This window comes from Scyliorhinus torazame, chromosome 31 (assembly GCF_047496885.1).
Source record: "Scyliorhinus torazame isolate Kashiwa2021f chromosome 31, sScyTor2.1, whole genome shotgun sequence".
NCBI lineage: Eukaryota > Metazoa > Chordata > Chondrichthyes > Carcharhiniformes > Scyliorhinidae > Scyliorhinus > Scyliorhinus torazame.
The window spans coordinates 20,877,879-20,901,346 of record NC_092737.1 but is presented as its reverse complement, the minus strand read 5'-3'; the positions used below and the strand labels follow the sequence as shown (position 1 = coordinate 20,901,346).

Here is a 23,468-nt window from a genome sequence, read left to right as displayed (position 1 = left end):
CCTGGGGGTGTTTGTTGGGGACAGTGTAGAGGGAGCTTTACTCTGTATGTAACCCCGTGCTGTACCTGTCCTGGGAGTGTTTGTTGGGGACAGTGTAGAGGGAGCTTTACTCTGTATGTAACCCGTGCTGTCCCTGTCCTGGGAGTGTTTGATGGGGACAGTGTATAGGGAGCTTTACTCTGTATCTAACCCCGTGCTGTACCTGTCCTGGGAGTGTTTGATGGGGACAGTGTCGAGTGAGCTTTACTCTGTATCTAACCCCGTGCTGTACCTGTCCTGGGAGTGTTTGATGGGGACAGTGTTGAGTGAGCTTTACTCTGTATCTAACCCCGCGCTGTACCTGTCCTGGGAGTGTTTGATGGGGACAGTGTAGAGGGAGCTTTACTCTGTATCTAACCCCGTGCTGTACCTGTCCTGGGAGTGTTTGATGGGGACAGTGTAGAGGGAGCTTTACTCTGTATCTAACCCCGTGCTGTACCTGTCCTGAGAGTATTTGAGGGGGACAGTGTAGAGGGAACTTTACTCCGTATCTAACCCCGTGCTGTACCTGTCCTGGGAGTGTTTGATGGGGACAGTGTAGAGGGAGCTTTACTCTGTATCTAACTCCGTGCTGTACCTGTCCTGGGAGTGTTTGATGGGGACAGTGTAGAGTGAGCTTTACTCTGTATCTAATCCCGTGCTGTACCTGTCCTGTGAGTGTTTGATGGGGACAGTGTAGAGGGAGCTTTACTCTGTATCTAACCCCGTGTTGTACCTGTCCTGGGAGTGTTTGATGGGACAGTGTAGATGGAGCTTTACTCTGTATCTCACCCCGTGCTGTACCTGTCCTGGGAGTGTTTGAAGGGAAAGTGTAGAGGGAGCTTTACTCTGTATCTAACCCCGTACTGTATCTCTCCTGGAAGTGTTTGATGGGGACAGTGTAGAGAGAGCTTTACACTGTATCTAACCCCGCGCTGTACCTGTCCTGCGAGTGTTTGATGGGGACAGTGTCGAGGGAGCTCTACTCTGTAACTAACCCCGTGCTGTACCTGTCCTGGGAGTGTTTGATGGGGACAGTGTAGAGGGAACTTTACTCTGTATCTAACCCCATGCTGTACCTGTCCTGGGAGTGTCTGATGGGGACAGTGTTGAGGGAGCTTTACTCTGTATCTAACCCCGTGCTGTACCTGTCCTTGGAGTGTTTGATGGGACAGTGTAGAGGGAGCTTTACTCTGTATCTAACCCCGTTCCGTACCTGTCCTGGGAGTGTTTGATGGGGACAGTGTAGAGGGAACTTTCCTGTATCTAACCCCGTCCCGTACCTGTCCTGGGAGTGTTTGATGGGGACAGTGTGGAGTGAACTTTACTCTGTATCTAACCCCGTGTTGTACCTGTCCTGGTAGTGTTTGATGGGGACAGTGTCGAGGGAGCTTTACTCTGTAACTATCCCCGTGCTGTACCTGTCCTGGGAGTGTTTGATGGGACAGTGTAGAGGGAGCTTTACTCTGTATCTAACCCTGTGTTCTACCTATCCTGGTAGTGTTTGATGGGGACAGTGCAGAGGGAGCTTTACTCTGTATCTAACCCCGTGCTGTACCTGTCCTGCGAGTGTTTGTTGGGGACAGTGTAGAGGGAGCTTTAGTCTGTATGTAACCCCGTGCTGTCCCTGTCCTGGGGGTGTTTGTTGGGGACAGTGTAGAGGGAGCTTTACTCTGTATCTAACCCCGTGCTGTACCTGTCCTGGGAGTGTTGGTTGGGGACCGTGTAGAGGTAGCTTTACTCTGTATGTAACTCCGTGCTGTACCTGTCCTGGGAGTGTTTGTTGGGGACAGTGTAGAGGGAGCTTTACTCTGTATGTAACCCGTGCTGTCCCTGTCCTGGGAGTGTTTGATGGGGACAGTGTATAGGGAGCTTTACTCTGTATCTAACCCCGTGCTGTACCTGTCCTGGGAGTGTTTGATGGGGACAGTGTAGAGGGAGCTTTACTCTGTATCTAACCCCGTGCTGTACCTGACCTGTGAGTGTTTAATGGGGACAGTGCAGAGGGAGCTTTACTCTGTATCTAACCCCGTGCTGTACCTGTCCTGGGAGTGTATGATGGGGACAGTGTCGAGGGAGCTTTACTCTGTATCTAACCCTGTGCTGTACCTGTCCTGGGAGTGTCTGATCGGGACAGTGTAGAGGGAGATTTTCTCTGTATCTAACCCCATGCTGTACCTGTCCTGGGAGTGTTTGATGAGGACAGTGTAGAGGGAGCTTTACTCTGTATGTAATCCGTGCTGTCCCTGTCCTGGGAGTGTTTGATGGGGACAGTGTATAGGGAGCTTTACTCTGTATCTAACCCCGTGCTGTACCTGTCCTGGGAGTGTTTGATGGGGACAGTGTAGAGGGAGCTTTACTCTGTATCTAACCCCGTGCTGTACCTGACCTGGGAGTGTTTGATGGGGACAGTGCAGAGGGAGCTTTACTCTGTATCTAACCCCGTGCTGTACCTGTCCTGGGAGTGTATGATGGGGACAGTGTCGAGGGAGCTTTACTCTGTATCTAACCCTGTGCTGTACCTGTCCTGGGAGTGTCTGATCGGGACAGTGTAGAGGGAGATTTTCTCTGTATCTAACCCCATGCTGTACCTGTCCTGGGAGTGTTTGATGAGGACAGTGTAGAGGGAGCTTTACTCTGTATCTAACCCCGTGCCGTACCTGTCCTGGGAGTGTTTGATGGGGACAGTGTTGAGTGAGCTTTACTCTGTATCTAACCCCGCGCTGTACCTGTCCTGGGAGTGTTTGATGGGGACAGTGTAGAGGGAGCTTTACTCTGTATCTAACCCCGTGCTGTACCTGTCCTGGGAGTGTTTGATGGGGACAGTGTAGAGGGAGCTTTACTCTGTATCTAACCCCGTGCTGTACCTGTCCTGAGAGTATTTGAGGGGGACAGTGTAGAGGGAACTTTACTCCGTATCTAACCCCGTGCTGTACCTGTCCTGGGAGTGTTTGATGGGGACAGTGTAGAGGGAGCTTTACTCTGTATCTAACTCCGTGCTGTACCTGTCCTGGGAGTGTTTGATGGGGACAGTGTAGAGTGAGCTTTACTCTGTATCTAATCCCGTGCTGTACCTGTCCTGTGAGTGTTTGATGGGGACAGTGTAGAGGGAGCTTTACTCTGTATCTAACCCCGTGTTGTACCTGTCCTGGGAGTGTTTGATGGGACAGTGTAGATGGAGCTTTACTCTGTATCTCACCCCGTGCTGTACCTGTCCTGGGAGTGTTTGAAGGGAAAGTGTAGAGGGAGCTTTACTCTGTATCTAACCCCGTACTGTATCTCTCCTGGAAGTGTTTGATGGGGACAGTGTAGAGAGAGCTTTACACTGTATCTAACCCCGCGCTGTACCTGTCCTGCGAGTGTTTGATGGGGACAGTGTCGAGGGAGCTCTACTCTGTAACTAACCCCGTGCTGTACCTGTCCTGGGAGTGTTTGATGGGGACAGTGTAGAGGGAACTTTACTCTGTATCTAACCCCATGCTGTACCTGTCCTGGGAGTGTCTGATGGGGACAGTGTTGAGGGAGCTTTACTCTGTATCTAACCCCGTGCTGTACCTGTCCTTGGAGTGTTTGATGGGACAGTGTAGAGGGAGCTTTACTCTGTATCTAACCCCGTTCCGTACCTGTCCTGGGAGTGTTTGATGGGGACAGTGTAGAGGGAACTTTCCTGTATCTAACCCCGTCCCGTACCTGTCCTGGGAGTGTTTGATGGGGACAGTGTGGAGTGAACTTTACTCTGTATCTAACCCCGTGTTGTACCTGTCCTGGTAGTGTTTGATGGGGACAGTGTCGAGGGAGCTTTACTCTGTAACTATCCCCGTGCTGTACCTGTCCTGGGAGTGTTTGATGGGACAGTGTAGAGGGAGCTTTACTCTGTATCTAACCCTGTGTTCTACCTATCCTGGTAGTGTTTGATGGGGACAGTGCAGAGGGAGCTTTACTCTGTATCTAACCCCGTGCTGTACCTGTCCTGCGAGTGTTTGTTGGGGACAGTGTAGAGGGAGCTTTAGTCTGTATGTAACCCCGTGCTGTCCCTGTCCTGGGGGTGTTTGTTGGGGACAGTGTAGAGGGAGCTTTACTCTGTATCTAACCCCGTGCTGTACCTGTCCTGGGAGTGTTGGTTGGGGACCGTGTAGAGGTAGCTTTACTCTGTATGTAACTCCGTGCTGTACCTGTCCTGGGAGTGTTTGTTGGGGACAGTGTAGAGGGAGCTTTACTCTGTATGTAACCCGTGCTGTCCCTGTCCTGGGAGTGTTTGATGGGGACAGTGTATAGGGAGCTTTACTCTGTATCTAACCCCGTGCTGTACCTGTCCTGGGAGTGTTTGATGGGGACAGTGTAGAGGGAGCTTTACTCTGTATCTAACCCCGTGCTGTACCTGACCTGTGAGTGTTTGATGGGGACAGTGCAGAGGGAGCTTTACTCTGTATCTAACCCCGTGCTGTACCTGTCCTGGGAGTGTATGATGGGGACAGTGTCGAGGGAGCTTTACTCTGTATCTAACCCTGTGCTGTACCTGTCCTGGGAGTGTCTGATCGGGACAGTGTAGAGGGAGATTTTCTCTGTATCTAACCCCATGCTGTACCTGTCCTGGGAGTGTTTGATGAGGACAGTGTAGAGGGAGCTTTACTCTGTATGTAATCCGTGCTGTCCCTGTCCTGGGAGTGTTTGATGGGGACAGTGTATAGGGAGCTTTACTCTGTATCTAACCCCGTGCTGTACCTGTCCTGGGAGTGTTTGATGGGGACAGTGTAGAGGGAGCTTTACTCTGTATCTAACCCCGTGCTGTACCTGACCTGGGAGTGTTTGATGGGGACAGTGCAGAGGGAGCTTTACTCTGTATCTAACCCCGTGCTGTACCTGTCCTGGGAGTGTATGATGGGGACAGTGTCGAGGGAGCTTTACTCTGTATCTAACCCTGTGCTGTACCTGTCCTGGGAGTGTCTGATCGGGACAGTGTAGAGGGAGATTTTCTCTGTATCTAACCCCATGCTGTACCTGTCCTGGGAGTGTTTGATGAGGACAGTGTAGAGGGAGCTTTACTCTGTATCTAACCCCGTGCCGTACCTGTCCTGGGAGTGTTTGATGGGGACAGTGTAGAGGGAGCTTTACTCTGTACCTAACTCCGTGCTGTACCTGTCCTGGGAGTGTTTGATGGGGACAGTGTAGAGGGAGCTTTACTCTGTACCTAACTCCGTGCTGTACCTGTCCTGGGAGTGTTTGATGGGGACAGTGTAGAGAGAGCTTTACTCTGTATCTAACCTCGTCCTGTACCTGTCCTGGGAATGTCTGATGGGGACAGTGTAGAGGGAGCTTTACTCTGTATCTAACCCCGTGCTGTACCTGTCCTGGGAGTGTTTGATGGGGACAGTGTCGAGGGAGCTTTACTCTGTATCTAACCCCGTGCTGTACCTATCCTGGTAGTGTTTGATGGGGACAGTGCAGAGGGAGCTTTACTCTGTATCTAACCCCGTGCTGTACCTGTCCTGGGAGTGTTTGATGGGGACAGTGTAGAGGGAGCTTTAGTCTGTATGTAACCCCGTGCTGTCCCTGTCCTGGGGGTGTTTGTTGGGGACAGTGTTGAGTGAGCTTTACTCTGTATCTAACCCCGCGCTGTACCTGTCCTGGGAGTGTTTGATGGGGACAGTGTAGAGGGAGCTTTACTCTGTATCTAACCCCGTGCTGTACCTGTCCTGGGAGTGTTTGATGGGGACAGTGTAGAGGGAGCTTTACTCTGTATCTAACCCCGTGCTGTACCTGTCCTGAGAGTATTTGAGGGGGACAGTGTAGAGGGAACTTTACTCCGTATCTAACCCCGTGCTGTACCTGTCCTGGGAGTGTTTGATGGGGACAGTGTCGAGGGAGCTTTACTCTGTATCTAACTCCGTGCTGTACCTGTCCGGGGAGTGTTTGATGGGGACAGTGTAGATGGAGCTTTACTCTGTATCTAACCCCGTGCTGTACCTGTCCTGGGAGTGTTTGATGGGAACAGTGTAGAGGAAGCTTTCCTCTGTATCTAACTCCGTGCTGTACCTGTCCTGGGAGTGTTTGATTTGGACAGTGTAGAGGGAGCTTTACTCTGTATCTAACCCCGTGCTGTACCTGTCCTGGGAGTGTTTGATGGGGACAGTGTAGAGTGAGCTTTACTCTGTATCTAATCCCGTGCTGTACCTGTCCTGTGAGTGTTTGATGGGGACAGTGTAGAGGGAGCTTTACTCTGTGTCTAACCCCGTGTTGTACCTGTCCTGGTAGTGTTTAATGGGGACAGTGTAGAGGGAGCTTTACTCTGTATCTAACCCCGTACTGTACCTGTCCTGGGAGTGTTTGATGGGACAGTGTAGATGGAGCTTTACTCTGTATCTCACCCCGTGCTGTACCTGTCCTGGGAGTGTTTGATGGGGACAGTGTAGAGAGAGCTTTACACTGTATCTAACCCCGCGCTGTACCTGTCCTGCGAGTGTTTGATGGGGACAGTGTCGAGGGAGCTCTACTCTGTAACTAACCCCGTGCTGTACCTGTCCTGGGAGTGTTTGATGGGGACAGTGTAGAGGGAACTTTACTCTGTATCTAACCCCATGCTGTACCTGTCCTGGGAGTGTCTGATGGGGACAGTGTTGAGGGAGCTTTACTCTGTATCTAACCCCGTGCTGTACCTGTCCTTGGAGTGTTTGATGGGACAGTGTAGAGGGAGCTTTACTCTGTATCTAACCCCGTTCCGTACCTGTCCTGGGAGTGTTTGATGGGGACAGTGTAGAGGGAACTTTCCTGTAACCAAACCCGTCCCGTACCTGTCCTGGGAGTGTTTGATGGGGACAGTGTAGAGGGAGCTTTACTCTGTATCTAACTCCGTGCTGTACCTGTCCTGGGAGTGTTTGATGGGGACAGTGTAGAGGGAGCTTTACTCTGTATCTAACCTCGTCCTGTACCTGTCCTGGGAATGTCTGATGGGGACAGTGTAGAGGGAGCTTTACTCTGTATCTAACCCCGTGCTGTACCTGTCCTGGGAGTGTTTGATGGGGACAGTGTCGAGGGAGCTTTACTCTGTATCTAACCCCGTGCTGTACCTGTCCTGGGAGTGTTTGAAGGGAAAGTGTAGAGGGAGCTTTACTCTGTATCTAACCCCGTACTGTATCTCTCCTGGAAGTGTTTGATGGGGACAGTGTAGAGAGAGCTTTACACTGTATCTAACCCCGCGCTGTACCTGTCCTGCGAGTGTTTGATGGGGACAGTGTCGAGGGAGCTCTACTCTGTAACTAACCCCGTGCTGTACCTGTCCTGGGAGTGTTTGATGGGACAGTGTAGAGGGAGCTTTACTCTGTATCTAACCCTGTGTTCTACCTATCCTGGTAGTGTTTGATGGGGACAGTGCAGAGGGAGCTTTACTCTGTATCTAACCCCGTGCTGTACCTGTCCTGGGAGTGTTTGATGGGGACAGTGTAGAGGGAGCTTTAGTCTGTATGTAACCCCGTGCTGTCCCTGTCCTGGGGGTGTTTGTTGGGGACAGTGTAGAGGGAGCTTTACTCTGTATCTAACCCCGTGCTGTACCTGTCCTGGGAATGTTGGTTGGGGACCGTGTAGAGGTAGCTTTACTCTGTATGTAACTCCGTGCTGTACCTGACCTGGAAGTGTTTGTTGGGGACAGTGTAGAGGGAGCTTTACTCTGTATCTAACCCCATGCTGTACCTGTCCTGGGAGTGTCTGATGGGGACAGTGTTGAGGGAGCTTTGCTCTGTATCTAACCCCGTGCTGTACCTGTCCTGGGAGTGTCTGATGGGGACAGTGTTGAGGGAGCTTTGCTCTGTATCTAACCCCGTGCTGTACCTGTCCTGGGAGTGTTTGATGGGGACAGTGTAGAGGGAACTTTCCTGTATCTAACCCCGTCCCGTACCTGTCCTGGGAGTGTTTGATGGGGACAGTGTCGAGGGAGCTTTACTCTGTAACTATCCCCGTGCTGTGCCTGTCCTGGGAGTGTTTGATGGGACAGTGTAGAGGGAGCTTTACTCTGTATCTAACCCTGTGTTCTACCTTTCCTGGTAGTGTTTGATGGGGACAGTGCAGAGGGAGCTTTACTCTGTATCTAACCCCGTGCTGTACCTGTCCTGGGAGTGTTTGATGGGGACAGTGTAGAGGGAGCTTTAGTCTGTATGTAACCCCGTGCTGTCCCTGTCCTGGGGGTGTTTGTTGGGGACAGTGTAGAGGGAGCTTTACTCTGTATCTAACCCCGTGCTGTACCTGTCCTGGGTGTGTTGGTTGGGGACCGTGTAGAGGTAGCTTTACTCTGTATGTAACTCCGTGCTGTACCTGACCTGGGAGTGTTTGTTGGGGACAGTGTAGAGGGAGCTTTACTCTGTATGTAACCCCGTGCTGTACCTGTCCTGGGAGTGTTTGTTGGGGACAGTGTAGAGGGAGCTTTACTCTGTATGTAACCCGTGCAGTCCCTGTCCTGGGAGTGTTTGATGGGGACAGTGTATAGGGAGCTTTACTCTGTATCTAACCCCGTGTTGTACCTGTCCTGGGAGTGTTTGATGGGGACAGTGTCGAGGGAGCTTTACTCTGTATCTAACCCCGTGCTGTACCTGTCCTGGGAGTGTTTGATGGGGACAGTGTAGAGGGAGCTTTACTCTGTATCTAACCCCGTGCTGTACCTGTCCTGAGAGTATTTGAGGGGGACAGTGTAGAGGGAACTTTACTCCGTATCTAACCCCGTGCTGTACCTGTCCTGGGAGTGTTTGATGGGGACAGTGTAGAGGGAGCTTTACTCTGTATCTAACTCCGTGCTGTACCTGTCCGCGGAGTTTTTGATGGGGACAGTGTAGATGGAGCTTTACTCTGTATCTAACCCCGTGCTGTACCTGTCCTGGGAGTGTTTGATGGGAACAGTGTAGAGGAAGCTTTACTCTGTATCTAACTCCGTGCTGTCCCTGTCCTGGGAGTGTTTGATTTGGACAGTGTAGTGGGAGCTTTACTCTGTATCTAACCCCGTGCTGTACCTGTCCTGGGAGTGTTTGATGGGGACAGTGTAGAGTGAGCTTTACTCTGTATCTAATCCCGTGCTGTACCTGTCCTGTGAGTGTTTGATGGGGACAGTGTAGAGGGAGCTTTACTCTGTATCTAACCCCGTGTTGTACCTGTCCTGGTAGTGTTTAATGGGGACAGTGTAGAGGGAGCTTTACTCTGTATCTAACCCCGTACTGTACCTGTCCTGGGAGTGTTTGATGGGACAGTGTAGATGGAGCTTTACTCTGTATCTCACCACGTGCTGTACCTGTCCTGGGAGTGTTTGAAGGGAAAGTGTAGAGGGAGCTTTACTCTGTATCTAACCCCGTACTGTATCTCTCCTGGAAGTGTTTGATGGGGACAGTGTAGAGAGAGCTTTACACTGTATCTAACCCCGCGCTGTACCTGTCCTGCGAGTGTTTGATGGGGACAGTGTCGAGGGAGCTCTACTCTGTAACTAACCCCGTGCTGTACCTGTCCTGGGAGTGTTTGATGGGGACAGTGTAGAGGGAACTTTACTCTGTATCTAACCCCATGCTGTACCTGTCCTGGGAGTGTCTGATGGGGACAGTGTTGAGGGAGCTTTACTCTGTATCTTACCCCGTGCTGTACCTGTCCTTGGAGTGTTTGATGGGACAGTGTAGAGGGAGCTTTACTCTGTATCTAACCCCGTTCCGTACCTGTCCTGGGAGTGTTTGATGGGGACAGTGTAGAGGGAACTTTCCTGTATCTAACCCCGTCCCGTACCTGTCCTGGGAGTGTTTGATGGGGACAGTGTGGAGTGAACTTTACTCTGTATCTAACCCCGTGTTGTACCTGTCCTGGTAGTGTTTGATGGGGACAGTGTCGATGGAGCTTTACTCTGTAACTATCCCCGTGCTGTACCTGTCCTGGGAGTGTTTGATGGGACAGTGTAGAGGGAGCTTTACTCTGTATCTAACCCTGTGTTCTACCTATCCTGGTAGTGTTTGATGGGGACAGTGCAGAAGCAGCTTTACTCTGTATCTAACCCCGTGCTGTACCTGTCCTGGGAGTGTTTGATGGGGACAGTGTAGAGGGAGCTTTACTCTGTATCTAACCCCGTGCTGTACCTGTCCTGGGAGTGTCTGAAGCGGACAGTGTTGAGGGAGCTTTACTCTGTATCTAACCCCGTGCTGTACCTGTCCTGGGAGTGTTTGTTGGGGACAGTGTAGAGGGAGCTTTAGTCTGTATGTAACCCCGTGCTGTCCCTGTCCTGGGGGTGTTTGTTGGGGACAGTGTAGAGGGAGCTTTACTCTGTATCTAACCCCGTGCTGTACCTGTCCTGGGAGTGTCTGATCGGGACAGTGTAGAGGGAGATTTTCTCTGTATCTAACCCCATGCTGTACCTGTCCTGGGAGTGTTTGATGAGGACAGTGTAGAGGGAGCTTTACTCTGTATCTAACCCCGTGCCGTACCTGTCCTGGGAGTGTTTGATGGGGACAGTGTAGAGGGAGCTTTACTCTGTACCTAACTCCGTGCTGTACCTGTCCTGGGAGTGTTTGATGGGGACAGTGTAGATGGAGCTTTACTCTGTATCTAACCCCGTGCTGTACCTGTCCTGGGAGTGTTTGATGGGAACAGTGTAGAGGAAGCTTTACTCTGTATCTAACTCCGTGCTGTACCTGTCCTGGGAGTGTTTGATTTGGACAGTGTAGAGGGAGCTTTACTCTGTATCTAACCCCGTGCTGTACCTGTCCTGGGAGTGTTTGATGGGGACAGTGTAGAGTGAGCTTTACTCTGTATCTAATCCCGTGCTGTACCTGTCCTGTGAGTGTTTGATGGGGACAGTGTAGAGGGAGCTTTACTCTGTATCTAACCCCGTGTTGTACCTGTCCTGGTAGTGTTTAATGGGGACAGTGTAGAGGGAGCTTTACTCTGTATCTAACCCCGTACTGTACCTGTCCAGGGAGTGTTTGATGGGACAGTGTAGATGGAGCTTTACTCTGTATCTCACCCCGTGCTGTACCTGTCCTGGGAGTGTTTGAAGGGAAAGTGTAGAGGGAGCTTTACTCTGTATCTAACCCCGTACTGTATCTCTCCTGGAAGTGTTTGATGGGGACAGTGTCGAGGGAGCTTTACTCTGTAACTATCCCCGTGCTGTACCTGTCCTGGGAGTGTTTGATGGGACAGTGTAGAGGGAGCTTTACTCTGTATCTAACCCTGTGTTCTACCTATCCTGGTAGTGTTTGATGGGGACAGTGTAGAGGGAGCTTTAGTCTGTATGTAACCCCGTGCTGTCCCTGTCCTGGGGGTGTTTGTTGGGGACAGTGTAGAGGGAGCTTTACTCTGTATCTAACCCCGTGCTGTACCTGTCCTGGGAGTGTTGGTTGGGGACCGTGTAGAGGTAGCTTTACTCTGTATGTAACTCCGTGCTGTACCTGACCTGGGAGTGTTTGTTGGGGACAGTGTAGAGGGAGCTTTACTCTGTATGTAACCCTGTGCTGTACCTGTCCTGGGAGTGTTTGGTGGGGACAGTGTAGAGGGAGCTTTACTCTGTATCTAACCCCATGCTGTACCTGTCCTGGGAGTGTCTGATGGGGACAGTGTTGAGGGAGCTTTGCTCTGTATCTAACCCCGTGCTGTACCTGTCCTGGGAGTGTTTGTTGGGGACAGTGTAGAGGGAGCTTTACTCTGTATCTTACCCCGTGCTGTACCTGTCCTGGGTGTGTTTGATGGGGACAGTGGAGAGGGAACTTTACTCTGTAACTAACCCCATGCTGTACCTGTCCTGGTAGTGTCTGATGGGGACAGTGTTGAGGGAGCTTTGCTCTGTATCTAACCCCGTGCTGTACCTGTCCTGGGAGTGTTTGATGGGGACAGTGTAGAGGGAACTTTCCTGTATCTAACCCCGTCCCGTACCTGTCCTGGGAGTGTTTGATGGGGAGAGTGTGGACGGAACTTTACTCTGTATCTAACCCCGTGTTGTACCTGTCCTGGTAGTGTTTGATGGGGACAGTGTCGAGGGAGCTTTACTCTGTAACTATCCCCGTGCTGTGCCTGTCCTGGGAGTGTTTGATGGGACAGTGTAGAGGGAGCTTTACTCTGTATCTAACCCTGTGTTCTACCTATCCTGGTAGTGTTTGATGGGGACAGTGCAGAGGGAGCTTTACTCTGTAACTAACCCCGTGCTGTACCTGTCCTGGGAGTGTTTGATGGGGACAGTGTAGAGGGAGCTTTAGTCTGTATGTAACCCCGTGCTGTCCCTGTCCTGGGGTTGTTTGTTGGGGACAGTGTAGAGGGAGCTTTACTCTGTATCTAACCCCGTGCTGTACCTGTCCTGGGAGTGTTGGTTGGGGACCGTGTAGAGGTAGCTTTACTCTGTATGTAACTCCGTGCTGTACCTGACCTGGGAGTGTTTGTTGGGGACAGTGTAGAGGGAGCTTTACTCTGTATGTAACCCTGTGCTGTACCTGTCCTGGGAGTGTTTGTTGGGGACAGTGTAGAGGGAGCTTTACTCTGTATGTAACCCGTGCTGTCCCTGTCCTGGGAGTGTTTGATGGGGACAGTGTATAGGGAGCTTTACTCTGTATCTAACCCAGTGCTGTACCTGTCCTGGGAGTGTTTGATGGGGACAGTGTCGAGGGAGCTTTACTCTGTATCTAACCCCGTGCTGTACCTGTCCTGGGAGTGTTTGATGGGGACAGTGTTGAGTGAGCTTTACTCTGTATCTAACCCCGCGCTGTACCTGTCCTGGGAGTGTTTGATGGGGACAGTGTAGAGGGAGCTTTACTCTGTATCTAACCCCGTGCTGTACCTGTCCTGGGAGTGTTTGATGGGGACAGTGTAGAGGGAGCTTTACTCTGTATCTAACCCCGTGCTGTACCTGTCCTGAGAGTATTTGAGGGGGACAGTGTAGAGGGAACTTTACTCCGTATCTAACCCCGTGCTGTACCTGTCCTGGGAGTATTTGATGGGGACAGTGTAGAGGGAGCTTTACTCTGTATCTAACTCCGTGCTGTACCTGTCCTGTGAGTGTTTGATGGGGACAGTGTAGAGGGAGCTTTACTCTGTATCTAACCCCGTGTTGTACCTGTCCTGGGAGTGTTTGATGGGACAGTGTAGATGGAGCTTTACTCTGTATCTCACCCCGTGCTGTACCTGTCCTGGGAGTGTTTGAAGGGAAAGTGTAGAGGGAGCTTTACTCTGTATCTAACCCCGTACTGTATCTCTCCTGGAAGTGTTTGATGGGGACAGTGTAGAGAGAGCTTTACACTGTATCTAACCCCGCGCTGTACCTGTCCTGGGAGTGTTTGATGGGGACAGTGTAGAGGGAGCTTTACTCTGTATCTAACCCCGTGCTGTACCTGACCTGGGAGTGTTTGATGGGGACAGTGCAGAGGGAGCTTTACTCTGTATCTAACCCCGTGCTGTACCTGTCCTGGGAGTGTATGATGGGGACAGTGTCGAGGGAGCTTTACTCTGTATCTAACCCTGTGCTGTACCTGTCCTGGGAGTGTCTGATCGGGACAGTGTAGAGGGAGATTTTCTCTGTATCTAACCCCATGCTGTACCTGTCCTGGGAGTGTTTGATGAGGACAGTGTAGAGGGAGCTTTACTCTGTATCTAACCCCGTGCCGTACCTGTCCTGGGAGTGTTTGATGGGGACAGTGTAGAGGGAGCTTTACTCTGTACCTAACTCCGTGCTGTACCTGTCCTGGGAGTGTTTGATGGGGACAGTGTAGAGGGAGCTTTACTCTGTACCTAACTCCGTGCTGTACCTGTCCTGGGAGTGTTTGATGGGGACAGTGTAGAGAGAGCTTTACTCTGTATCTAACCTCGTCCTGTACCTGTCCTGGGAATGTCTGATGGGGACAGTGTAGAGGGAGCTTTACTCTGTATCTAACCCCGTGCTGTACCTGTCCTGGGAGTGTTTGATGGGGACAGTGTCGAGGGAGCTTTACTCTGTATCTAACCCCGTGCTGTACCTATCCTGGTAGTGTTTGATGGGGACAGTGCAGAGGGAGCTTTACTCTGTATCTAACCCCGTGCTGTACCTGTCCTGGGAGTGTTTGATGGGGACAGTGTAGAGGGAGCTTTAGTCTGTATGTAACCCCGTGCTGTCCCTGTCCTGGGGGTGTTTGTTGGGGACAGTGTAGAGGGAGCTTTACTCTGTATGTAACCCCGTGCTGTACCTGTCCTGGGAGTGTTTGTTGGGGACAGTGTAGAGGGAGCTTTACTCTGTATGTAACCCGTGCTGTCCCTGTCCTGGGAGTGTTTGATGGGGACAGTGTATAGGGAGCTTTACTCTGTATCTAACCCCGTGCTGTACCTGTCCTGGGAGTGTTTGATGGGGACAGTGTCGAGTGAGCTTTACTCTGTATCTAACCCCGTGCTGTACCTGTCCTGGGAGTGTTTGATGGGGACAGTGTTGAGTGAGCTTTACTCTGTATCTAACCCCGCGCTGTACCTGTCCTGGGAGTGTTTGATGGGGACAGTGTAGAGGGAGCTTTACTCTGTATCTAACCCCGTGCTGTACCTGTCCTGGGAGTGTTTGATGGGGACAGTGTAGAGGGAGCTTTACTCTGTATCTAACCCCGTGCTGTACCTGTCCTGAGAGTATTTGAGGGGGACAGTGTAGAGGGAACTTTACTCCGTATCTAACCCCGTGCTGTACCTGTCCTGGGAGTGTTTGATGGGGACAGTGTAGAGGGAGCTTTACTCTGTATCTAACTCCGTGCTGTACCTGTCCTGGGAGTGTTTGATGGGGACAGTGTAGAGTGAGCTTTACTCTGTATCTAATCCCGTGCTGTACCTGTCCTGTGAGTGTTTGATGGGGACAGTGTAGAGGGAGCTTTACTCTGTATCTAACCCCGTGTTGTACCTGTCCTGGGAGTGTTTGATGGGACAGTGTAGATGGAGCTTTACTCTGTATCTCACCCCGTGCTGTACCTGTCCTGGGAGTGTTTGAAGGGAAAGTGTAGAGGGAGCTTTACTCTGTATCTAACCCCGTACTGTATCTCTCCTGGAAGTGTTTGATGGGGACAGTGTAGAGAGAGCTTTACACTGTATCTAACCCCGCGCTGTACCTGTCCTGCGAGTGTTTGATGGGGACAGTGTCGAGGGAGCTCTACTCTGTAACTAACCCCGTGCTGTACCTGTCCTGGGAGTGTTTGATGGGGACAGTGTAGAGGGAACTTTACTCTGTATCTAACCCCATGCTGTACCTGTCCTGGGAGTGTCTGATGGGGACAGTGTTGAGGGAGCTTTACTCTGTATCTAACCCCGTGCTGTACCTGTCCTTGGAGTGTTTGATGGGACAGTGTAGAGGGAGCTTTACTCTGTATCTAACCCCGTTCCGTACCTGTCCTGGGAGTGTTTGATGGGGACAGTGTAGAGGGAACTTTCCTGTATCTAACCCCGTCCCGTACCTGTCCTGGGAGTGTTTGATGGGGACAGTGTGGAGTGAACTTTACTCTGTATCTAACCCCGTGTTGTACCTGTCCTGGTAGTGTTTGATGGGGACAGTGTCGAGGGAGCTTTACTCTGTAACTATCCCCGTGCTGTACCTGTCCTGGGAGTGTTTGATGGGACAGTGTAGAGGGAGCTTTACTCTGTATCTAACCCTGTGTTCTACCTATCCTGGTAGTGTTTGATGGGGACAGTGCAGAGGGAGCTTTACTCTGTATCTAACCCCGTGCTGTACCTGTCCTGCGAGTGTTTGTTGGGGACAGTGTAGAGGGAGCTTTAGTCTGTATGTAACCCCGTGCTGTCCCTGTCCTGGGGGTGTTTGTTGGGGACAGTGTAGAGGGAGCTTTACTCTGTATCTAACCCCGTGCTGTACCTGTCCTGGGAGTGTTGGTTGGGGACCGTGTAGAGGTAGCTTTACTCTGTATGTAACTCCGTGCTGTACCTGTCCTGGGAGTGTTTGTTGGGGACAGTGTAGAGGGAGCTTTACTCTGTATGTAACCCGTGCTGTCCCTGTCCTGGGAGTGTTTGATGGGGACAGTGTATAGGGAGCTTTACTCTGTATCTAACCCCGTGCTGTACCTGTCCTGGGAGTGTTTGATGGGGACAGTGTAGAGGGAGCTTTACTCTGTATCTAACCCCGTGCTGTACCTGACCTGTGAGTGTTTAATGGGGACAGTGCAGAGGGAGCTTTACTCTGTATCTAACCCCGTGCTGTACCTGTCCTGGGAGTGTATGATGGGGACAGTGTCGAGGGAGCTTTACTCTGTATCTAACCCTGTGCTGTACCTGTCCTGGGAGTGTCTGATCGGGACAGTGTAGAGGGAGATTTTCTCTGTATCTAACCCCATGCTGTACCTGTCCTGGGAGTGTTTGATGAGGACAGTGTAGAGGGAGCTTTACTCTGTATGTAATCCGTGCTGTCCCTGTCCTGGGAGTGTTTGATGGGGACAGTGTATAGGGAGCTTTACTCTGTATCTAACCCCGTGCTGTACCTGTCCTGGGAGTGTTTGATGGGGACAGTGTAGAGGGAGCTTTACTCTGTATCTAACCCCGTGCTGTACCTGACCTGGGAGTGTTTGATGGGGACAGTGCAGAGGGAGCTTTACTCTGTATCTAACCCCGTGCTGTACCTGTCCTGGGAGTGTATGATGGGGACAGTGTCGAGGGAGCTTTACTCTGTATCTAACCCTGTGCTGTACCTGTCCTGGGAGTGTCTGATCGGGACAGTGTAGAGGGAGATTTTCTCTGTATCTAACCCCATGCTGTACCTGTCCTGGGAGTGTTTGATGAGGACAGTGTAGAGGGAGCTTTACTCTGTATCTAACCCCGTGCCGTACCTGTCCTGGGAGTGTTTGATGGGGACAGTGTTGAGTGAGCTTTACTCTGTATCTAACCCCGCGCTGTACCTGTCCTGGGAGTGTTTGATGGGGACAGTGTAGAGGGAGCTTTACTCTGTATCTAACCCCGTGCTGTACCTGTCCTGGGAGTGTTTGATGGGGACAGTGTAGAGGGAGCTTTACTCTGTATCTAACCCCGTGCTGTACCTGTCCTGAGAGTATTTGAGGGGGACAGTGTAGAGGGAACTTTACTCCGTATCTAACCCCGTGCTGTACCTGTCCTGGGAGTGTTTGATGGGGACAGTGTAGAGGGAGCTTTACTCTGTATCTAACTCCGTGCTGTACCTGTCCTGGGAGTGTTTGATGGGGACAGTGTAGAGTGAGCTTTACTCTGTATCTAATCCCGTGCTGTACCTGTCCTGTGAGTGTTTGATGGGGACAGTGTAGAGGGAGCTTTACTCTGTATCTAACCCCGTGTTGTACCTGTCCTGGGAGTGTTTGATGGGACAGTGTAGATGGAGCTTTACTCTGTATCTCACCCCGTGCTGTACCTGTCCTGGGAGTGTTTGAAGGGAAAGTGTAGAGGGAGCTTTACTCTGTATCTAACCCCGTACTGTATCTCTCCTGGAAGTGTTTGATGGGGACAGTGTAGAGAGAGCTTTACACTGTATCTAACCCCGCGCTGTACCTGTCCTGCGAGTGTTTGATGGGGACAGTGTCGAGGGAGCTCTACTCTGTAACTAACCCCGTGCTGTACCTGTCCTGGGAGTGTTTGATGGGGACAGTGTAGAGGGAACTTTACTCTGTATCTAACCCCATGCTGTACCTGTCCTGGGAGTGTCTGATGGGGACAGTGTTGAGGGAGCTTTACTCTGTATCTAACCCCGTGCTGTACCTGTCCTTGGAGTGTTTGATGGGACAGTGTAGAGGGAGCTTTACTCTGTATCTAACCCCGTTCCGTACCTGTCCTGGGAGTGTTTGATGGGGACAGTGTAGAGGGAACTTTCCTGTATCTAACCCCGTCCCGTACCTGTCCTGGGAGTGTTTGATGGGGACAGTGTGGAGTGAACTTTACTCTGTATCTAACCCCGTGTTGTACCTGTCCTGGTAGTGTTTGATGGGGACAGTGTCGAGGGAGCTTTACTCTGTAACTATCCCCGTGCTGTACCTGTCCTGGGAGTGTTTGATGGGACAGTGTAGAGGGAGCTTTACTCTGTATCTAACCCTGTGTTCTACCTATCCTGGTAGTGTTTGATGGGGACAGTGCAGAGGGAGCTTTACTCTGTATCTAACCCCGTGCTGTACCTGTCCTGCGAGTGTTTGTTGGGGACAGTGTAGAGGGAGCTTTAGTCTGTATGTAACCCCGTGCTGTCCCTGTCCTGGGGGTGTTTGTTGGGGACAGTGTAGAGGGAGCTTTACTCTGTATCTAACCCCGTGCTGTACCTGTCCTGGGAGTGTTGGTTGGGGACCGTGTAGAGGTAGCTTTACTCTGTATGTAACTCCGTGCTGTACCTGTCCTGGGAGTGTTTGTTGGGGACAGTGTAGAGGGAGCTTTACTCTGTATGTAACCCGTGCTGTCCCTGTCCTGGGAGTGTTTGATGGGGACAGTGTATAGGGAGCTTTACTCTGTATCTAACCCCGTGCTGTACCTGTCCTGGGAGTGTTTGATGGGGACAGTGTAGAGGGAGCTTTACTCTGTATCTAACCCCGTGCTGTACCTGACCTGTGAGTGTTTGATGGGGACAGTGCAGAGGGAGCTTTACTCTGTATCTAACCCCGTGCTGTACCTGTCCTGGGAGTGTATGATGGGGACAGTGTCGAGGGAGCTTTACTCTGTATCTAACCCTGTGCTGTACCTGTCCTGGGAGTGTCTGATCGGGACAGTGTAGAGGGAGATTTTCTCTGTATCTAACCCCATGCTGTACCTGTCCTGGGAGTGTTTGATGAGGACAGTGTAGAGGGAGCTTTACTCTGTATGTAATCCGTGCTGTCCCTGTCCTGGGAGTGTTTGATGGGGACAGTGTATAGGGAGCTTTACTCTGTATCTAACCCCGTGCTGTACCTGTCCTGGGAGTGTTTGATGGGGACAGTGTAGAGGGAGCTTTACTCTGTATCTAACCCCGTGCTGTACCTGACCTGGGAGTGTTTGATGGGGACAGTGCAGAGGGAGCTTTACTCTGTATCTAACCCCGTGCTGTACCTGTCCTGGGAGTGTATGATGGGGACAGTGTCGAGGGAGCTTTACTCTGTATCTAACCCTGTGCTGTACCTGTCCTGGGAGTGTCTGATCGGGACAGTGTAGAGGGAGATTTTCTCTGTATCTAACCCCATGCTGTACCTGTCCTGGGAGTGTTTGATGAGGACAGTGTAGAGGGAGCTTTACTCTGTATCTAACCCCGTGCCGTACCTGTCCTGGGAGTGTTTGATGGGGACAGTGTAGAGGGAGCTTTACTCTGTACCTAACTCCGTGCTGTACCTGTCCTGGGAGTGTTTGATGGGGACAGTGTAGAGGGAGCTTTACTCTGTACCTAACTCCGTGCTGTACCTGTCCTGGGAGTGTTTGATGGGGACAGTGTAGAGAGAGCTTTACTCTGTATCTAACCTCGTCCTGTACCTGTCCTGGGAATGTCTGATGGGGACAGTGTAGAGGGAGCTTTACTCTGTATCTAACCCCGTGCTGTACCTGTCCTGGGAGTGTTTGATGGGGACAGTGTCGAGGGAGCTTTACTCTGTATCTAACCCCGTGCTGTACCTATCCTGGTAGTGTTTGATGGGGACAGTGCAGAGGGAGCTTTACTCTGTATCTAACCCCGTGCTGTACCTGTCCTGGGAGTGTTTGATGGGGACAGTGTAGAGGGAGCTTTAGTCTGTATGTAACCCCGTGCTGTCCCTGTCCTGGGGGTGTTTGTTGGGGACAGTGTAGAGGGAGCTTTACTCTGTATGTAACCCCGTGCTGTACCTGTCCTGGGAGTGTTTGTTGGGGACAGTGTAGAGGGAGCTTTACTCTGTATGTAACCCGTGCTGTCCCTGTCCTGGGAGTGTTTGATGGGGACAGTGTATAGGGAGCTTTACTCTGTATCTAACCCCGTGCTGTACCTGTCCTGGGAGTGTTTGATGGGGACAGTGTCGAGGGAGCTTTACTCTGTATCTAACCCCGTGCTGTACCTGTCCTGGGAGTGTTTGATGGGGACAGTGTTGAGTGAGCTTTACTCTGTATCTAACCCCGCGCTGTACCTGTCCTGGGAGTGTTTGATGGGGACAGTGTAGAGGGAGCTTTACTCTGTATCTAACCCCGTGCTGTACCTGTCCTGAGAGTATTTGAGGGGGACAGTGTAGAGGGAACTTTACTCCGTATCTAACCCCGTGCTGTACCTGTCCTGGGAGTGTTTGATGGGGACAGTGTAGAGGGAGCTTTACTCTGTATCTAACTCCGTGCTGTACCTGTCCTGGGAGTGTTTGATGGGGACAGTGTAGATGGAGCTTTACTCTGTATCTAACCCCGTGCTGTACCTGTCCTGGGAGTGTTTGATGGGAACAGTGTCGAGGAAGCTTTACTCTGTATCTAACTCCGTGCTGTACCTGTCCTGGGAGTGTTTGATTTGGACAGTGTAGAGGGAGCTTTACTCTGTATCTAACCCCGTGCTGTACCTCTCCTGGGAGTGTTTGATGGGGACAGTGTAGAGTGAGCTTTACTCTGTATCTAATCCCGTGCTGTACCTGTCCTGTGAGTGTTTGATGGGGACAGTGTAGAGGGAGCTTTACTCTGTATCTAACCCCGTGTTGTACCTGTCCTGGTAGTGTTTAATGGGGACAGTGTAGAGGGAGCTTTATTCTGTATCTAACCCCGTACTGTACCTGTCCTGGGAGTGTTTGATGGGACAGTGTAGATGGAGCTTTACTCTGTATCTCACCCCGTGCTGTACCTGTCCTGGGAGTGTTTGAAGGGAAAGTGTAGAGGGAGCTTTACTCTGTATCTAACCCCGTACTGTATCTCTCCTGGAAGTGTTTGATGGGGACAGTGTAGAGAGAGCTTTACACTGTATCTAACCCCGCGCTGTACCTGTCCTGCGAGTGTTTGATGGGGACAGTGTCGAGGGAGCTCTACTCTGTAACTAACCCCGTGCTGTACCTGTCCTGGGAGTGTTTGATGGGGACAGTGTTGAGGGAGCTTTACTCTGTATCTAACCCCGTGCTGTACCTGTCCTGGGAGTGTTTGTTGGGGACAGTGTAGAGGGAGCTTTAGTCTGTATGTAACCCCGTGCTGTCCCTGTCCTGGGGGTGTTTGTTGGGGACAGTGTAGAGGGAGCTTTACTCTGTATCTAACCCCGTGCTGTACCTGTCCTGGGAGTGTTGGTTGGGGACCGTGTAGAGGTAGCTTTACTCTGTATGTAACTCCGTGCTGTACCTGACCTGGGAGTGTTTGTTGGGGACAGTGTAGAGGGAGCTTTACTCTGTATGTAACCCCGTGCTGTACCTGTCCTGGGAGTGTTTGTTGGGGACAGTGTAGAGGGAGCTTTACTCTGTATGTAACCCGTGCTGTCCCTGTCCTGGGAGTGTTTGATGGGGACAGTGTATAGGGAGCTTTACTCTGTATCTAACCCCGTGCTGTACCTGTCCTGGGAGTGTTTGATGGGGACAGTGTCGAGGGAGCTTTACTCTGTATCTAACCCCGTGCTGTACCTGTCCTGGGAGTGTTTGATGGGGACAGTGTAGAGGGAGCTTTACTCTGTATCTAACCCCGTGCTGTACCTGTCCTGGGAGTGTTTGATGGGGACAGTGTAGAGGGAGCTTTACTCTGTATCTAACCCCGTGCTGTACCTGTCCTGAGAGTATTTGAGGGGGACAGTGTAGAGGGAACTTTACTCCGTATCTAACCCCGTGCTGTACCTGTCCTGGGAGTGTTTGATGGGGACAGTGTAGAGTGAGCTTTACTCTGTATCTAACTCCGTGCTGTACCTGTCCTGGGAGTGTTTGATGGGGACAGTGTAGATGGAGCTTTACTCTGTATCTAACCCCGTGCTGTACCTGTCCTGGCAGTGTTTGATGGGAACAGTGTAGAGGAAGCTTTACTCTGTATCTAACTCCGTGCTGTACCTGTCCTGGGAGTGTTTGATTTGGACAGTGTAGAGGGAGCTTTACTCTGTATCTAACCCCGTGCTGTACCTGTCCTGGGAGTGTTTGATGGGGACAGTGTAGAGTGAGCTTTACTCTGTATCTAATCCCGTGCTGTACCTGTCCTGTGAGTGTTTGATGGGGACAGTGTAGAGGGAGCTTTACTCTGTATCTAACCCCGTGCTGTACCTGTCCTGGGAGTATTTGATGGGGACAGTGTAGAGGGAGCTTTACTCTGTATCTAACCCCGTGCTGTACCTGTCCTGGGTGTGTTTGATGGGGACAGTGTAGAGGGAGCTTTAATCTGTATCTAACCCCGTGCTGTACCTGTCCTGGGAGTGTCTGATGGGGACAGTGTAGAGGGAGATTTACTCTGTATCTAACCCCATGCTGTACCTGTCCTGGGAGTGTTTGATGAGGACAGTGTCGAGGCAGCTTTACTCTGTATCGAACCCCGTGCTGTTTCTGTCCTGGGAGTGTTTGATGGGGACAGTGTAGAGGGAGCTTTACTCTGTATCTAACCCCATACTGTACCTGTCCTGGGAGTGTCTGATGGGGACAGTGTAGAGGGAGCTTTACTCTGTACCTAACTCCGTGCTGTACCTGTCCTGGGAGTGTTTGATGGGGACAGTGTTGAGTGAGCTTTACTCTGTATCTAACCCCGCGCTGTACCTGTCCTGGGAGTGTTTGATGGGGACAGTGTAGATGGAGCTTTACTCTGTATCTAACCCCGTGCTGTACCTGTCCTGGGAGTGTTTGATGGGAACAGTGTAGAGGAAGCTTTACTCTGTATCTAACTCCGTGCTGTACCTGTCCTGGGAGTGTTTGATTTGGACAGTGTAGAGGGAGCTTTACTCTGTATCTAACCCCGTGCTGTACCTGTCCTGGGAGTGTTTGATGGGGACAGTGTAGAGTGAGCTTTACTCTGTATCTAATCCCGTGCTGTACCTGTCCTGTGAGTGTTTGATGGGGACAGTGTAGAGGGAGCTTTACTCTGTATCTAACCCCGTGCTGTACCTGTCCTGGGAGTATTTGATGGGGACAGTGTAGAGGGAGCTTTACTCTGTATCTAACCCCGTGCTGTACCTGTCCTGGGTGTGTTTGATGGGGACAGTGTAGAGGGAGCTTTAATCTGTATCTAACCCCGTGCTGTACCTGTCCTGGGAGTGTCTGATGGGGACTGTGTAGAGGGAGATTTACTCTGTATCTAACCCCATGCTGTACCTGTCCTGGGAGTGTTTGATGAGGACAGTGTCGAGGCAGCTTTACTCTGTATCTAACCCCGTGCTGTTTCTGTCCTGGGAGTGTTTGATGGGGACAGTGTAGAGGGAGCTTTACTCTGTATCTAACCCCGTGCTGTACCTGTCCTGGGAGTGTCTGATGGGGACAGTGTAGAGGGAGATTTTCTCTGTATCTAACCCCATACTGTACCTGTCCTGGGAGTGTCTGATGGGGACAGTGTAGAGGGAGCTTTACTCTGTACCTAACTCCGTGCTGTACCTGTCCTGGGAGTGTTTGATGGGGACAGTGTAGAGGGAGCTTTACTCTGTATCTAACTCCGTGCTGTACCTGTCC

General features: G+C 51.4%; 1 protein-coding gene across 1 annotated transcript in view; it reads left to right on the top strand.

Moving 5' to 3' along the window:
- LOC140404753 (polyamine-transporting ATPase 13A3-like) overlaps positions 1–23,468 on the top strand; it is a 189,982-nt gene that overhangs the window by 98,821 nt on the left and 67,693 nt on the right.